Source organism: Canis lupus, chromosome 7, assembly GCF_048164855.1.
Source record: "Canis lupus baileyi chromosome 7, mCanLup2.hap1, whole genome shotgun sequence".
NCBI lineage: Eukaryota > Metazoa > Chordata > Mammalia > Carnivora > Canidae > Canis > Canis lupus.
The window spans coordinates 69,656,389-69,673,508 of NC_132844.1; the positions used below are offsets into that span (position 1 = coordinate 69,656,389).

General features: G+C 46.5%; 1 long non-coding RNA gene across 4 annotated transcripts in view; it reads left to right on the forward strand.

Moving 5' to 3' along the window:
- LOC140637198 (uncharacterized) overlaps positions 1 to 14,942 on the forward strand; it is a 21,010-nt gene extending 6,068 nt beyond the window's left edge. For 3 of the 4 annotated variants that reach the window (XR_012034444.1, XR_012034442.1, XR_012034443.1), the window contains one exon: positions 4,374 to 4,655. This is a non-coding gene — a long non-coding RNA (uncharacterized lncRNA). Of the gene's footprint in view, positions 1 to 4,373; positions 9,213 to 14,565 lie in introns of those variants that run through there. The other variant, XR_012034441.1, reaches the window with a different exon arrangement.
- Positions 14,943 to 17,120: the final 2,178 nt, after the last annotated feature.

Consider the following 17,120-nt stretch of genomic DNA (forward strand, 5'->3'; position numbering starts at 1 on the left):
GGGATCAAATCCCATGTTGGGCTCCCGGTGCATGGAGCCTGCTTCTCCCTCTGCCTGTGTCTCTGCCTCTCTCTCTCTCTGTGTGACTATCATAAATAAATAAAAACTAAAAAAAATATATTAAAATAAATAAAATTAAATTAAATAAGCTGAATTGAGCTACTTTTGGGGAGTCTTACCCTCTCTGGGGAGCCATAGGGTCCCCCCCCCCTTGTCAGATTCCCAGCTGCTTCACTCACATTTACATTTCTTCCCTGGTGCCTAGAGACTGGGGAATTTGTGAGCTCAGCCCTCAATTTCCCTTTCTACCTCTGTTAGCTGTTAGTAGAAAGAGCTGAAAGCACCTATGGGCTTCTTAGGCTGACTTTACAAGGAGAGTCCCCACAGGTGAGACAGGCCTGGTCCTCAAGCACATAACCCCGTACTCGCAAGAATTTCAGAGCCAATAGCCAACCTTTACTAAGCAATTTCCACTTGCCAGGGACTGTTATAAGGGTTTACGTGTTCTAGTAATCTAAGGGCTGGGGTGCTTTTGTCCCCATTTACAGGTAAAAAAACCAGCACAGACACGCTGATTAACTTCCCTAAGGTCATATGAGTGAAAATTGAGAAATTATTGCTGCTTATTTTCTGATTACAGAAGTAATTATTGTTCAGTTATAGAAAATTTGGAAAATACAGAAAAATAAGACCTAAATTTATAAAACTACAGAATAAAACAGATAATCTCTAATTGTACCCTAAGGCATACATAACCCTATGCTTAGTAAAATTCTACCAGGTTTTTTTTTCCCTCTTGAGTAGGTTTTTTAAACAGCTGGGATTATTTGATGCATCTGTTTTATAACCTGATTTTTTATATGCCCTCTATTTGTGGATATTTTCCTGTTGCAATAATCTACTTTTACATCATGTTTTTTAATGGCTGCGTTGTCTTATACATATGCACTATAATGAATTTTATTCTTAACCAATTCCCTATTGTTGGACATTTATGTAACTTCCAAGCTGTTATAATTAGCCAGCATGTGAATTTACAATGAGAAATAAATCTGGCAAGCGAACAAGACTATTTCTGCAAGTTGGGCACACATCATTTCCCTATAAAAAGGATATAGAAAGTCAAATTATATCATAGAATTTAAAAAAAGGGACATTGATCTTAATAACCCGTATCAGCAAGCTACGTGGTAGCCTGTTAATACAGATTTGAAGATGTTTGAATAAGATTGTCTATATCACAGCTTTCCAAGTTACATCAAAGACAAAGCCCAAATCACGCACATCGGGGTCTTCTGATCCTCACCTTTAAATCTAGCCTGAGGTGCGTGAGTTTGCAAGTGATTAATCTTGTCTTTCCTTCCACTCTTTGGGTCCTGAGTGCCTGTTCTCATCCCCATGGTCTGGCACCTGAATATCCTCACAGTTGTCCATCATGTGTACATGCTGCCTCGTCATCTTTCCCCCACCCCCATAATTTACATCTCATTGCCTTGTGTGGGGAAAATCCATGTGTTTGTAACATCTAAGTATTTGATTGATAAGATTTGTATTCACTTTATACACTTAGATGAGTACACAGATTAGTGGGAACTTATTCAATACCCTTTACTTCAAGCAGAGACTTTGTTTATTGCTATGTAGTCCTTCCAAAAAAATTTTTCCCCCACACCTCCTATGTGCCACATCCTGTTCTAGATGCTTGAGATCATCAATGAACAGAAAAGATAAAAATTCTTTCCCTCATGAATTTATGTGTAAGTGAGTCAGATGTGGGCATTATTGAATTTCACTGGGTGGCATCAATATGCTAGTATCTACAGAGCCACTCTCCTGTTACAGTTTTAGTTTAGTTTGAATTTTGCCAATTTGGATTGTTACATACACATTTTAACTTTAGCTGTATTCAAAAGACAGCTTAGTGTGTGTGTGTGTGTGTTTTAGTTCTTGAAATATTCTTATATACAGAGTGTGGAGAGCCGTGCAAGAAGGAAAGGGAGAGAAGGGAGTGCACACAACAGGAAGCTGCATTGCTTCCTTTTTAAATGTGTGTGTTTCAACATTTTCCCCTTAAAGGAGGGATCCTGGAAGGCCCTACCTACTTCATTTAGTTTTACTGTGCTGGCTCAAGTGTTTTTTGAGCTGCCTTTGCAATGGATACATATATGTGAGCCTGAAATGTGACTAGTCTTTATCTCTTAAGGATCCTTTTATTTTAAAATGTAGCCAAAAGTTATTTAGTAAATCTGAAAACCAAGGACTTAACTCAAGCCAGTGAGTAGATGTTTAATCAAAAATGTATGTGATGTGAGCTGGAAGTTTTTTGAACCTTAGAAGTAAAGGGTGTGCAAATTATACTCCATTTGAGGTCTCTTGTCACCATTAGTTAAGCAAGGTCTCATTTACTTTATTCCCTATTTTCTCATCAGCCCACACCCAAAAGTAGACAATTACTTTTTTTTTTGGAAAAAAAAATTTAAATAATATTATATTAAATTTAATATAATCTAAATATAATAGTATATTAAATAATAAATAATTAAATTTATTTAAATATTAAATAATAAATTTATTTAGATTATCTGTACTGGGACGCCTGGGTGGCTCAGCGGTTGAGCGTCTGCCATCAGCCTGGGGCGTGATCCTGGAGTCTGGGGATCAAGTCCCACATCAGGCTCCCTGTGTGGAGCCTGCTTCTCCCACTGCCTCTCTCTCTGTGTTTCTCATGGATAAATAAATAAAATCTTTTTTAAAAAATGTGTTTCTGTTAGTAGGAAAGAAGAGAGAGGTGTTTATAGGTGACTAGCAGCCTCTGACAGAGTGCTCAGATCACATTGAAGCAGCTTTTTGAAAACTGTCCTGTTAATTGTCACAGTTCATTTTTGGTAAGAAAGTATGATTTCCACTGCCTACCCTTTGTAGAAATTTTTTCTGAGGATGTTCTCAGTAAAACCAAAATAACTTTGTAATATATATGAAGTGATGGCCCTTGTCACTATTCCCAGATGCAAATTCTCTCTACTAGAGTTTTCCCACTCTGATTTGTGAAGTGACCATGGCGGAGGGCTGGAGGGGCAGAGATGGGCTAAGAGACTAACTCTCTTGCTTAGCTTTGCATATTTATTCTGCCTTTACATTCAGCCTGTGATGCTGTTCTAACTCCAGACGCAAACATCTAGGATCCTTTGAGATATGCCATTTCAAAATTAAAAAAAAAACTAAGAAATCTCCAAAATCCCAATCCAAATGTAAACAGTATTCTTGAATTGTAGGCATTTTCTGTGCAAAAAGTTTTTTTTTTTTTAATTTTTATTTATTTATGGTAGTCACACACAGAGAGAGAGAGAGAGGCAGAGACACAGGCAGAGGGAGAAGCAGGCTCCATGCACCGGGAGCCCGATGTGGGATTCGATCCCGGGTCTCCAGGATCATGCCCTGGGCCAAAGGCAGGCGCCAAACCACTGCGCCACCCAGGGTTCCCTGTGCAAAAAGTTTTTTAGAAAGTTTTTAAAAATTGAAAGTCATCCAAAAATATACAAAATACTCCTACAATTAGGGATGCTTGCCTGGCTCAATTGATTAAACATCTGCCTTCTGCTCAAGTCATGATCTCAGGGTCCTGGGATGGAGCCCCGTGAGGAGCCCCCATCAGGATCCCTCCCTTCTGAACATCCAGAAGGGAGCTCCCTTCTGAACAGGGAGTCTGCTTCTCTCTCTCACTCTGCCTCTCCCTCTGCTGCTCTCCCTTGTGCTCTTGCTATTTCACACATGCTCTCTCTTTCTCAAATAAATAAACTAATAAATAAAATACTCCTACAATTAAAACCAAACAACTCCCATTAATCAACGGGCCAAGCAAGGATATGGAGAAAGGGGAGCCCTCTTCACTGTTGGTAGGAATGCAAGCTGGTGCAGCCACTCTGGAAAACAGTATGGAGGTTCCTCAAAAAGTTGAAAATAGAGCTACCCTGCAATCCAGAAATTGCACTACTAGGTATTGACCGCCAAAATACAAATGTAGTGATCCAAAGGAGCACATGCATCCCAGTGTTTATAGCAGCAATGTCCACAATAGCTAAACTATGAAAAGAGCCCAGATGTCCATCGACAGATGAATGGATAAAGAAGATGTGTATCTATATACAATGGAATACTATTCAGCCATCAGAAAAAAATGAAATCTTGCCATTTGCAACAACATAGATGAACTAGAGAGTATTATGCTAAGAGAAGTCAATCAGAGACAATTATGATCTCACTCATGAAATTGAAGAAACAAAATAGGATTATAGGGGAAAGGAGGGAAAAAATAAAAAGATGAAATCAGAGAGGGAGACGAACCATAACAGACTCTTTCTTTTTTTTTTTTTTAGGTTTTATTTATTCCTGAGATACAGAGAGAGAGGCAGAGACACAGGCAGAGAAAGAAGCAGGCCTCTGCAGGGAACCCAATGTGGGACTCAATCCCGGGACTCCAGAATCACGCCCTGAGCCAAAGGCAGACAATCAACCACTGAGCCACCCAGGCGTCCCAGAGACTCTTAATCATAGGAAACAAATAGGGTTGTGGGAGGGGAGGGGAGTGGGGGCTCGGGTAACTGGAGTATACACTATATGTTAATTGAATTTAAATAAAATTCTATTTTATCAAAAAATACGCATAAAAGTACTTTGTAAACACTAAATCACTATACAGAAGTAGACAGTAGGGCAGCCTGGGTGGCTCAGCGGTTTAGCGCCGCCTTCAGCCCAGGGCGCAATCCTGGAGACCTGGGATGGAGTCCCACAGCGGGCTCCCTGCATGGAGCCTGCTTCTCCCTCTGCCTGTGTCTCTGCCTCTCTCTCTCTCTCTCTCTCTCTCTCTCTCTGTCTCTCATGAATAAATAAATATATTTTTAAAAGTAGTTAAAAAAAAAGGGGGCCAAGGACTTGAGTAATAGACATTTCTCCCAAAGAAGATATGCAAATGGCAAAATAAGCACTGGAAAAGATGCTCAGTATCACTCATCATTAGGGAAATGCAAGTCAAACCCACAGTGAGATGCTACTTCATACCCATTACAATTACTATTACCAGAAAAAACAAACTACAAATGTTGGCGTGAGGCTATGGAGAAATCACAACCCTTGTGCATTGCTGGTGAGAATGTACAATGGTGCAGCCACTCTGAAAATGTCATGGCAGTTCCTCAAAACAATTAGAATTACCATATGACCCAGCAGCTCTACTTCCTGGTATATTTCCAAAAGAATTGGAAATAGGGACTCTAGTTATTTGCACACCCATGTTTATAGCAGCATTAGTGATAATAACCAGAAAGTGGAAGCAACCCAGGATCCACCCGTGGGGGACTGGAGAAATGAAACACAGTATCTGTACACTGGACTGTTACTCAGACTTTTAAAGGAAGGACATCTGACCATGCTACTACAATGGGGATGAGCCTTGAGGACATTATATTAGTGCAGTAAGACAGTACAGAGGACAAATACTGTTTGACTCCACTTAAGTACCTTGAGGAGCCAAATTTTTTTTTTAAGATCTTATTTATTTATTCATGAGAGACACAGAGAGGGAGAGGCAGGCTCCATGCAGGGAGCCTGACATGGGACTCAATCCTAGGACTTGGGAATCATGCCCTGAGCCAAAGGCAGACGCTCAACCACTGAGCCACCCGGGAGTCCTGAGGAGCCAAATTCTTAAAGGAAAGTAGAACAGTGCTTGCCAGGGGCTGGGAGGAAGTTATTTAATGGATATGGAGTTTCAGTTTGGGTAGATGAGAGATGAGAAAAGTTCTGGAGATGGATGTTGGAGATGGTTGCCCAGCAGCTGGAATGTCCTTAATGCTACCTAGCTGTATGCTTAAAAATTACTACAACGGTAAATTTTATGTTCTATACATCATACCACAACTTTTTTTTAAGAGTTGAAAAAAAAAAAAAGAGTGGTTGAGGGACACCTGGGTGGCTCAGTAGGTTAAACATCTGACTCCTGGTTTCAGCTCAGATCATGATCTCGTAGACCTTGAGATCAAGCCCCGTGTTGGACTCTACATGGGCTCCGCGCTCAGTGGAAAGTATGCTTGAAGATGGTTTCCCCCGCCCCTTCTCTGATTGTCTCTCTCCCTCAAACAAATAAATCTTTAAGGGGCACCTGAGTGGCTCTGTCAGTTAAAGTGTCTGCCTTCTGCTCAGGTCACGATCCTAGGCTTCTGGGATTCAGCCCCACTCCGGGCTCTCTGCTCCTGCAGGGATCCTGCTTCTCCCTCTCCCTCTGCCTACTGCTCCCCCTGCTTGTGCTCTCTCTCTCTCTCTCTGTCAAATAAATAAAATATTTAAATCAACCAATCAATCAGTCTTTTTAAAAAGTGGTTGCTGGCAGCCAGGGTGGCTCAGCGGTTTAGCGCCTCCTTCAGCCCAGGGCCTGATCCTGGAGACCTAGGATAGAGTCCCATGTCAGGCTCCTTGCATGGAGCCTGCTTCTCCCTCTGCCTGTGTCTCTGCCTCTCTCTCTCTCTCTCTCTGTCTCTCATGAATAAATAAATAAAATCTTAAAAAAAAAAAGTGGTTGCTGGTTGGGCTCAGCCATGAGAAAGTTTTGTTGGGGTTCTTTCAGCCTGAGTGCCATGGAGCAAAGCCATAGCCAGCCACAGCCCTTCTATAACATGAGTGAAAAATAAATCTTTGCTATTGTTTAAAAAATCAAGAAATAGGGATCCCTGGGTGGTGCAGCGGTTAAGCGCCTGCCTTTGGCCCAGGGCACGATCCTGGAGACCTGGGATCGAATTCCACGTCGGGCTCCCGGTGCATGGAGCCTGCTTCTCCCTCTGCCTGTGTCTCTGCCTCTCTCTCTCTCTCTCTGTGACTATCATAAATAAATAAATAAAAAAAAATCAAGAAATACATTTTATGTTTATGTATTACTTAGCATAATAAAAGAATTTGAGAGAAAATGTTTTTCATAAAGCTCTTTGTGTAAAAATGTGGAAAGTGAATGGATACCTTTTTAAATCCTTTTTTGAAAGAATTTAGAATAAAATCCAGATTTTAGGTAAGCATATATGTTTTTGGTTTTATTTATTTACTTATTTTAGAGATTTTATTTATTCATGAGAGACACAGAGAGAGAGGCAGAGACATAGGCAGAAGGGGAAGCTAACCTTCCCACAGGGAACCCAATGCAGGACTCGATCCCAGGACCCTGGGATCACGACCTGAGCCAAAGGCAGCTGTTCAACTGCTGAACCACTCAGGTGCCCCAAGCATATGTGTTTTTTAAAAGGATCAAGCCAAATCTTGGTTTTCCACTTATAGCACCTTACTACATCATGAAACATCTCCAGGTCTTTCCATGTAAGTCTACTTTATGCTCTTTATAGCTCATGGATTTCACAGCAGAGACATGCCATATCCATCTGACCGATGGAGATTTATTATTTGTGATACTTTTAGCTGTTTACTTATTTAGCGGCCCAAGTTAAGATGGTTAGGGTACATGTGGGAAGATTTTTAAATTCTAGAGTGAAGCCTACTTGTCTTCCACATGAGGGATGCTGGGTACTTACTGTCCATTGCTGCCTCAAAGCCTGGTTTCTGAAGCAGATTTGAATGCAGGGTCAGAACTACAGGGCTGTGCACACTCCCCCTCTGTAAATATTCCTGTTCTGTGTGTTTGGTCCCTCCGTGGGCATTGGGAATGGGTCAGGGTACAAGGTAGAGGGCTGCCTCTCGTGTGTGTGTGTGTGTGTGTGTATGTGTATGTGTATGTGTGTGTGTGTGTTCCTCAGAAACTTGCCCATTGTGGCCCTGAAGCCCCCACCCTCTGCAGAAGAAAGTCCTGAGGCCCAGTCATGGTGGCTGCAGCCCTAGCACTTGGATCTGGTAAGCTCTGTTTCCTCTGCTCCTTCGGGAGACCTTGGCTGGCGAATTAATCAATTGGAATTTGCATTCCCTCCCACGGTATAATAAATATATTTGGTCTTCAGCCCTGATTCCTGGCACTGAGCTTCTAAAACCCTTGGACTTGCCTGGGTGATAGGATTGTCTCTTGTTACTCTTAAGGAGTCCCTTTCCAAGAACACAGGAGTTTATGCTGATGAGGGGACTTAGGGCAGGTAGGGTCCCCGGACAGCCTCAGGATGGGACCGGCCACCAGAGAGACCAAGTAGTTGGAGGATTGCAATTCCCAGCCCCACCTGCCAACCTATGGGAAGGGGAGAGGGCTGGATATTAAGCCTGATAAGAACTGCTGGGCAGTGAGATTTGATGAGCTCTTCCTGGGGCTCATCCTTCTGCAAGGAGGTGACACAGCCTAAGTCCACTGGGGACAGAAGTATCTACACTCTTCATCTAGCCATTTAGTCATATCTTTTAACATCCTTTGGAATAGGCTGGCAATCATAAGTAAACTGTTTTCCTGAGTTCTGAAAGTGGCTCTAACAAATTGATTGAATCTGAGGAGAGGAGAGGGTCATAGGAACCTCTGATTTTTAGCCATTCAATCAGAAGTGCAGGTGACGACTTGGACTTGTGATTAGCATCTGAAGTGGAGGCAGCCTGGTGGGGCTGAGCCCTTCACCTATCGGATCTGATGCTCTCTCCACTCTCTTGGGGCACTTGCCTGGCTCAGTCGGTGGAGCTTGAGACTCTTGATCTTGGGATGGTGAGGTTGAGCTCCATGTTGGATGTGGAGATTCCTTTAAAAAATAAATAATAATAAAATTTAAAAAATGAAGAAAAAAAAATTTCAAAATTAAATCTTTAAAAAAAATTGAGGGACACCCAGCTGGTGTCAGAGAACTGTTTGGTGTGGGAACACCCCCCTACACACATATTTGGTGACCAGAAGTATCGAGAGTAGGGGAGGGAAATACAGTTTTCCCTTGCACTTTCATTGCTGTGGCGTTTGCTGGACACAGCAGCCCTAACCACTCCCTTCCCTGCTGGAAGACCCTTGTCTTGTTCCATATCTGTCCTTGCTCATCAGGTATAAACACAGACTCAGAGCCTCCTCTTTATCCTGCTGAATAATTCCCCAAGGATTCTTCTTCTGGTGACAGCAGAAATCCTGTGTTTCAGGATTGGGTGATCTTTGAGGATGTGTGAGGCCATGGCCATACACTTCGCTCATAGGAACTGGAATTGTGTGACCCTTCTGAGAGGAATCTCCGTTTAAGACGTGATGGAGAATGTTGGGAATGTGATCTGATTGGGTAAGGGCTCTCTGTGTGACTCTGTTCCTCCACTGCTAAGTCATTGTCACCACCCATTTGTTAGCAGCATGGTCTAAAGACCAGTTTAGGGAAGCCCAGGTGGCTCAGCGGTTCAGTGCTGCCTTTAGCCCAGGGTGTGATCCTGGAGACCTGGGATCGAGTCCCACGTCGGGCTCCCTGCATGGAGCCTGCTTCTTCCTGTGCCTCTGTCTTCTTCCTGTGTCTCTGCCTCTGCCTCTGTCTCTCTCTGTGTGTCTCTCATGAATAAACAAATAAAATAAAGATTTCAGTTTAGTTGATTTTAGCTTCTGAATCCTTGTAAGCTGCATGCTCCCTCCTGATGAAAAGTGCACTATTTTTGCTTCCCATAAACGTCATACTGTGATATCTCCCTTACTGGAAATGGGCACCTTTCCTGTGATCTGAGTCTATGCTCTCCAGCACCCAGTGATCTGCCTTTGTATGGAAGACCTTGCCCATGGGCATTTTACTTCTGGCCTGAGATGGTCCCCCCCTTGGAGAGCAGCCCCTGGCCATATCTATTTCATGTTGGCAGAAGGACTAAGCCTGGTTTGGGCCCATTATCTCCCCTTTCCTGTTTTCAGTGCTATGAATAGGATTTCATTTTTCCTAGCCTGATCTGATCATCTTCCGGGAACAAGGAGAGGCATGGCAGGTACCAGATCTGCTGGCCACTGAGGATGGAGGGCTTCACCTGCATGGCTGAGTGAGGGGAGCCCACTAGCACCCCTCCTTGTGGCATTGCCTTCCCTTGTGCCTTTTGAAACATTGACGCACCGAGGGCAGAGCCCCGATTTAGGTGACTCCTCATTTTTCTCTCAGTCTCTTAGCCAGTAGGTGGAAATCTGATAGAAACCTCCACAGTAATACGGTAATACGCTGGTGCCCATCTCCTCTCCCCTGGGTTAGCCCTCGGCACCCAGAGGATGCTGGCTGGTGCCATGCCTCTACCGACCAGTTGCTGAAGACACCGAGGACCTCCGCCCACAGCCGTACCCCTTTTCCTGCAGCTTTGTTTTCTTACCCCGTCCTCCTGGGGGTTGACTTCCCCTCTACCCATCAGCTGACTTCCCTGTTCATTCCCTGCGTCTTTGCCCAGGCCTGTGTTCCTCCCTCCTAGTCTCTGCATGTTATCAGTCAGCACCGTGGGCCTTCTTTGCCTGCCGGCTCCTGCCGCATCCCAGGCCCCTTCCCTCCCTTGCTGTGAAGGGTAGGTAGAATGAGGGCCACACGCCTCCGTTCTCTCTTTGATTGTTCTGTCCTCAGGTGGGTTTTTGCTCACAGAGAGAGAGCCCTCTTCTGTGGCAGGTGTGGGAAGTCTTGTGTGCAGGCCCGTGACCATCCACGACAGTCAGAAGGCCTGTGAACAAGTGCAATGTGGCAAAACCTTTAGCTCTAGCTCCCAGCTTCCGACTCGTGGGGAGAAGTCTCCTGAGTGCTGAGGATGGAGAGGAAGTACCAGGAGTCAGTCATTCAGGCTTCGCATCAATACTTTGTAATCAAAAAACCTCCATAAATGTAACAAGTGTGAGAACCTTCCAGGACAACGAGGCCCTTTCTCCTTTTCTTCCTGATGGGAAGAAGTATGTGTGTATTGGTGAGCGCAAAGAGGCCTTTGCTCAGGAGGCTGCTTTTTTTGTTGTTGATCACACGGTGCATGCTAGAAAAAAGCTGTAGAGGCCTCAAAGAGACAGGTCCCACCTCATCACACACCAGAGGGTTCATACCCCGGATAGGCCACATGTGTGCAGCAAGGGTAGAGGAGCTTTTATGGATTATATCAACTACTGAGCCCCATAGAGTTCACCCTGAAGAGAAGCCCCACAAATGTCAAAGCTCCCAATACTTGCTTCCTCTTGAGTAGTCTCTGGGGAAAAGCCTTTTACCTGTGGCGGGTGTGGGAAAGCCTTCAGGGAGCAGTTCCATGTCATCACTCATCAGGCTATTCATACTCCAGAGAAGTTTTTAAGATTTTTATTTACTTATTCATGAGAGACACAGAGAGAGAGAGGCAGAGACACAGGCAGAGGGAGAAGCAGGCTCCCTGTGGAGAGCCCAATGCAGGACTCAATCCCAGGACCCTGGGATCATGACCTGAGCCGAAGGCAGACACTCAACCACTGAGCCACCCAATGTTCCCTCCAGAGAAGTCTTGAGTGCCAGAGGCATGGAAAAGCCTTTAGCCAAACCGAATCGAAGGTTCCATTGAAAAGCCCACACAGGGGACGCCTGGGTGGCTCAGTGGTTGAGCGTCAGGCTCCCCACATGGAGCCTGTTTCTCCTTCTACCTATGTCTCTGCTTCTCTCTCATTGTCTTTCATGAATGAATAAATAAAATCTTTTATAAAAAATAAAAGAAAGAAAAGAAAAGTCCACACAAGAGAGGGATCTGGGAGTATTGCCAATGTGGGAAGGCCTTTCTGAGGAATCCCAGCCTTATTGATCACCAGACACACCACTCTGGGAGGAGGCCTCGGCTGGGAGGGAGGAGAGAAGAAAGGTGGTTAACAATCACGAAGACTGTCACTCACGTAGTAGATTTCATACCATTTCGAATCCTGGGAGTGTGATGTGTGGGAAAACAGAAAAAGATCACACCTTCCTTCTCCCAGAGTGGATGTAGGAGACGGATTGTGCAAACATAGCAGGAGGGGAAAGCCTTCCCTGTGACTAATTCCAGAGCAGGGGCCGCCAAGCCACTTCTGTAAAGGGCCAGAGAATAAAAACGTTTGGCTCATGCGCTCTGCAGTCTCCATTGAAGCGACTCAGCTCTGCTGTTGGAGCACAGAAGCACCAGAAATATGTACCCTGATGAATGTGGCTGCCTTCCCGTATGGTTTGCTTTACAAAAACAGAGAACCGGCTGGATTTGGCCCACAGGTTGTATGTGGCCAACACCTGTTCTAGAGAGGAAGCCTCTCAGGAAGCCTTGATAGTCAGAGTACAGTCACTAGACGGGATTCCTCCTGCAGAGAAATCTTGCCACTGCAGGATCAGTGGAGCAGAGCCTTCCGGGGGTGCTCCGGCCTTGTCAGAGAGGCTGTCAGAGAGGCATGAAAGATCCAGAAACCTGGGTATTACCACAAAATAGCTGAAGGCAAGCACTGGGTCATTTAAAAGCCACAGCGCTTTTCTAAGAAGAGCAAGAAAGTATATCTGAAAGTGCTTCCAAAGTGAATATGGTAAACACATGGATTAACTTTTTTAAGTCATCTCTACCCCCATCGTGGGGCTCGAACTCACAACCTCGAGATCAAGAGCCCCATGCTCCTCCAGTGGAGCCAGCAGCTGGGCGCCCCTCTACGGTAAACACATTTACAATGGTGATTTATGTGAAAAGGTTCTACTCTTCCAAATAGGTTTTGAGCTCCTGCTGGGCCAGGTTCCTGCAGAGGGAAATAGGGAGCGTCCACCGTGTGCCGAGGGCGTTTGGAGCCGTGAGACAGGATGAATTTCACCAAGGGGAATCACGAAGGTCACGCTGGGGCCTCGGGCAGTTGGCTGCAGAGAGAAGACAGGTCTCAGCGGGAAAGACTGCGAAGGCTTCCAGAGGCAGGCCAACGGCTGGAGGGGCCAGGACAGCGGCGAAGGGCGCATCGGGGGATGGGGCGGGCACCCCAAGGGCGCTGCTGCTGCGGGGGCGGTGCGCCCGGAAGGCCCAGCTCGGAGCTGCCCAGGCACATGACCACCAGCCGAGCCTAAAACAGGAGGAATTCTCAGTCCTGGGGGGGGGGGGGGGATTCCTTTGCCTCTGCCAGCTCCCAGAGCTCCTGGCGCTCCTCGGTGTGCCACCCGTGCAGGAAATCCAGGCTCCTCAGGTGTCTTCTCAGGCCCGCTATCCTGTCGTGTCTCTTCCATGGCTCCTAGGGCACTTGTCTTTGGATTGAGGGCTCATCTCATAATCCAGGATGATCTCTCTCAAGATTCTTGATTTAATGACATCTGCAAACACCCGCTTTCCCAAATCCGTTTGCATCCATAGGTTCCAGGGGCACAATCCAGCCCATGCCAGGTTTTGTTGGCGAGGAAATGGTAACAAAGGACAGGAAAAAAAAAAAAGAAGGACAGGAGCCAGTTCTGGGAAGAATGGGGGCGGAGGTAGTGTAGTCCGCGAGTGAGTCTCAGCTGGAGGGTACGACTGAGTCACATTTGCCTGATGAAAGCAGGGATCCTATGATACCCGGCTCTCTGAGTAGGATGCAGCACCCTGTGCCCCTCCACACACGCACGCACGCACACGTATGCTGCACACATTCTCAGGAGCAGGGGACAGAGGAAGTGGGGAGGTGTAGCAAAGCATTCCTGTTACACAGCCAAACTTGTGATGGCCCAACTTCCGTGGGCCCCTCTGGAAGGGGCTGTGCGGGGGGGCTCGCAGAAGCCGGTTACCTGCAATCTGAGGCAACTATCCATAAAACCGTTGGCACATCCTCCCCACAGCCACAAGAAACCTGTCCTCACATAGTTAAACCCACTTCCCAAACTTGCAGGACGAAGAGGTAGTCTTCTTGAATGCAGGGCACCCCGCGTTAGTTAGGCTTGCCCTCTCCGATGGCAATTGCTCACCCCAGCTCTATTGTCTAGGATTTCTTGAACAGTGCCACAAATGGTGGTGTGCTTTCGGGAATTGCGAGTTGAGGTCATCTCGGCTTGAGCAAAAGAGAGCTAAGCAGAAGGTCTGAGGCGGAGGCCTTGGCTGCAACAGGCCCTGTTGAGAGGAGACCGATGGTGATGGCAGGAGGGATGGAGGGAGAGCACCTGGGGGAGCACGGCTGGTGGGGAGGATCTGTCTCAAGTCTCAGCCTAGCTCCACCATGGAGGACCAGCCCAGCATCCCTAACGCTGACCGCATGAACCGGAGAAGGGGAGGCGCAACCTGCCGGTCCCCATGTCCCTTGGGGAGGGCTTCATCCTGAGCAGTCACTCTGTGCTGCCAGGGGGACCACTGCCGCCTGCCCACCCGCAGGTGCCCCACAGCCCCAGTGGCAGGGTGCACGGGGCAGTCTCCTAAGGTCACTGAGGGCAGGGTGTGTGCGACCCTCTCTCTGCGCATTTGCCTCTCCTGACGCCTCTTGTGGCCGCAGTGATTGCTTGCCACCTCCCAGCTCTTTCCCTTCCCTGTCCTTAGTCCCAGACTGACGAATGGCATAAGGAGGAACACCCCACACACACACTCCCAGTCACCAGCTCTAGCTGAGAGACAGGGCAGGGCTGGCAGGGTGCTGCCCCGAAGGCTGGCATAAGGTCCTCTGCCCCCTGCATTCTCCCCAGGCAGAAGTACTTCAAACCATCTAATGGAAGCAAACATTTGTCCTTTTATTTCTTTTCAAAGAAATTACTTATCTTATTTGAGAGGAAGAGAGAGTCTTAAGTAGACACCACACTGAGCACGGAGCCCAACACGGGGCTCGATGTCACGACCCTGAGATCATGACCTGAGCTGAAATCAAGAGTCGGACGCTTAACTGACTGAGCCACCCAGACGCCCCAAACATTTCTAGTTCTACGTATGCTCCTGGAAGTGTTCATGCACCGGCATCTCTCTGTTCCCTACGAGGTGGGCCAGACAGGCAACTGTTTCTGAAATTTGATATTGGAAATGGAATTACTGGAGAAGCTCACTTTCTGTGTCATGTGCGTCTAATGTATTTTGTAATCAGAAAGAGAAATTAAAATACTGAAAAATATGTGTACCAACCATGAGTTACTAGTATCTTTTATATGTACTGTTTTCAGGATGAGGGCTCTGCTCCACTGATCTTTCTATACACCTATTTCTCTTGAAATTTAATTTTGACACACCAGGTCCACATGGTATGTAAAGCACAGATTAAAAACAATTTATCAGGGCAGCCTGGGTGGCTCAGCGGTTTAGCTTTAGCGCCTCCCTCAGCCCAGGGCGTGATCCTGGAGACCCGGGATCGAGTCCCACATCAGGCTCCCTGCATGGAGGCTGCTTCTCCCTCTGCCTGTGTCTCTGCCTCTGTGTGTGTGTGTTCTCTCTCGTAAATAAATAAAATATTTTTTAAAAATTTTATCACATTTTTGTGATAAAAGGAAAGTTGAGAGAAAATAGTTTCTATCTAATCAAGTTGGCATTTTTAATAATCAAAGCCTAGTTCTAATGGGATTGCTGAAAATGGTATATAGTCTGGGAATATTTGAAAAGTATCCATTTTGGTGTACTGACAGCAATACTTTTTCTAAGTTATATTTATCTGCGAGTTGTGAACAGAGGGGGGGTGTCCCATGGTCAGCTAGGGACCCATTCCCAGACGAGGAGCAGACTTCATGACCTAGGGTCTTCTCTGTGTCGTGCTGTGTTCAGCGTGGCCCAGAAGGGATGTTCTGGCTTCCACCCCGCTCCTGACACCCAGCGCTCAATGTGTAATCTGAAAAGAAAAACAAGGATGGTTTCTGTTTTACAATTGAGGAGGAGAGTCCCTGAAATGCTTTTTCAAAAGCAAACTCTCATCCTCCACATTTCTTTGATCCTGCTTCTATCAGACTATAAACTGTGACATATTTGAATTCAAATTTTATTGTTAAGAAAGGTGATTTCCACTGTTAGAGGTTCCCTTCTGGGTGACCTCCTGCAGGTATCCCCGCCCCCTGCACCCATTGCTTGATGCAAACCTTTTCAAGGAGGGGCATTAAAGACTAGGCCTAGACTGAGCTAGGGCTTGTTGTTGTTGTTGTTGTTGTTATTGTTTTAAGATCCTACTCATTTATTAGAGAGAGAGAGAGAGCAGAAGCCGCAGGAGGGGCTGAGGGAGGAGAGAAGCAGGCTCCCCGCTGAGCAGGGAGCCCCACATGGGGCTCGACTCCAGGACCTAAACCGATGGCAGACGCCTAACCCACTGAGCCACCCCCAGACTCCAGACTGAGCCCCTGAACGCAGAGAGCCGTCCTTCGTTCATCTTGGTACCTCCAGCCCTGGCTGCGGATGAATGAGAGGCTGCGGGGCTTTCACGTGGGGAGAAAGCCAACCAGTCAAGCCAACCCGGTGCTGCTCCTGGCAGGAGCTGGGCTTTTCCGTCTGCCCACCCGGCTCTTGGATCCCGGCTCAGGGATCCCTCAAACCCTGGTGCCAGCTGTCTCCAGCGCTCGGGGTCTGAACAGCGAGAGCCCTGGGATGAGGATGCAGAGGGCGTGGGCTGAGCAGCAGGGGTTCCGGGAGGCGGCAGAAGGGAAAAGAGGCCCGGCCCAGGGAATGCGGGAGAGTTTACCCCTCTGGGAGGACAGACAGGAAAAGGTTTCCATTCCTCAGAGGAAAAGGAAGGAGAGGTAACAAGGGCCCAGGAGGCGGGCCTCCAAAGGACGGTGGGCGGGGGCCGGCCCCAAACTACAGGCAGCACAGGCATCGAGCCCCAAGAGAAGCAGGTTTATGAGCCTTGAAACCCTCTGAGATGTGAGAGATAATATCCATGAAATCCAGGATTGCTAGAAAGCCACAGACTTGCTTCTCCAAACTGCTGAAAATAGAAAGTAGGAAGTGAAATTAATAGCGCTGGGGATGAGAAGGAAACCAGGCCATGTGTGCATATCTTCAAAGCAAGAAAACAAGCCCATCTTCGGAACACATTACATTCCAGGTGCTGAACCAAGCAATTTCCACTTATTATTTCATTTAATCCTCATAAAAGCCCAAGGAGATAGGTACGACAATCCTGCTTTATTGATGAAATTCTCTTAGGTTGGGTAACAGACTCCAAAGTCACAGAGCCGAACCCTGTTCTAGCAGACTCAAGAGGATGGATTTAATCACTGTGCCTGTAGCTTTGGAACCTCTGCCATGAAGACCCACAGTAAAAGACGGATCTTAGATCTGAACCCACCGCACATAGATCTAATATATAACTGAAAGGAAAAGTTCATAAAACAGCA